Genomic DNA, 1342 nt, shown 5'->3' on the forward strand with positions numbered 1-1342 from the left:
CAGCATAGAGAACTCTTAAAAAAACAAAAATGAACCTACTGTATGACCCTGTTATACTACTCCTTGGCATATTCCCAAAGGACTCATCCTATTGCAGAGATACTTGTGCAACTATGTTTGTTGCTGCTGTTTTTACAATAGCTAAGAGATGGAAGTAACCTAAGTGCCCCTCAACTGAAGAGTGGTTAATGAAAATGTGGTACATTTACACAATGGATTTCTACTAAGAAGTAAAGAAAGATGAAATAATGAAATTTGCAAGTCAATGGAAGGAGCTAGAAACTGTTATACTAAGTGAAATAACTCAATCTCAGAAAAAAATCGACATATGTTCTCCCTCATATGTGGATCCTAAAATCAGACTCTGATAAATAAGTATGCAAACAGACATTACTCCAGGAACCAGGAAAAGGATAAGGAAACATTGAGGTAAAGGAAAAGAAATACCCTGCAGTAGAAAAATAGTAGGTAACAGGCCTTAATAAGGGAGATATCGATAAAAAATGTGTTAGTCTAAGGGAGCGGGTAGGGAAGGGTATATGAGAGACCTAGGGGATAAGGAGAAAGAAGAAGCTCAACAGAGGTAGGATCATAGGAGCAAGGGTATTAGTAAGGAAGAAAGCGGGGGAAGTGGGGGCACCCTAAGTGGGAAAACCATGATAGAGGGGTGAGACGATAGAAGAGAGAAACAATGCTGAGCTAGTCACGAAAACCAGAGGGAACCATATTATCCCTACAATCTACAGACCAGTTATACATAACAGACAAAGAAAAGTATCTCTAGATATGGTTTATTCGAGACCAACTGGTCACTACCCAAGACTTATCTGCATCACACACAGTAATTAAAAATGCCAGGATGGTGGAAGTAACCTTCTTGGATGTTTAACAGACATACCTTGAGATCTATACTAATTGGGTCAGAGGGACTTTTTGCTCCTTGCCCTCCTAGGTCCATTAGTTCCCAGGGACTATGAGCATCTCACAAAACGTCCTGTAATGGTGGTGGGTCATCTGACCTCTTGATCAAGGAGGCCAAGGAGACCCCACCAGATGGACTTGAGCCAGTGTCCAGTCTATAAAGAGGAGGGTCAACACGGAGGAATCATTTCCTCCATGCTTCCAAGAGAAGCCAACAATGGTAGAGCAGGACCTTTGACTTATCTTCACATAGATGAAACTGATAGAAGAAAGGAGCCAGGGGCTCCTCCCAAGCCCACGGGACCCCTGAGGAACAGATCCTCAAACGACCTCAAGAGTGAAAACAAATCAGTTTATCTGGTCCAATGGTATGTCCTTAAACACCCAAAAGGGAAGTATAACCAAAGATTAAAGGGGCCAA

Source organism: Nannospalax galili, unplaced genomic scaffold (assembly GCF_000622305.1).
Source record: "Nannospalax galili isolate Female #2095 unplaced genomic scaffold, S.galili_v1.0 scaffold115, whole genome shotgun sequence".
NCBI lineage: Eukaryota > Metazoa > Chordata > Mammalia > Rodentia > Spalacidae > Nannospalax > Nannospalax galili.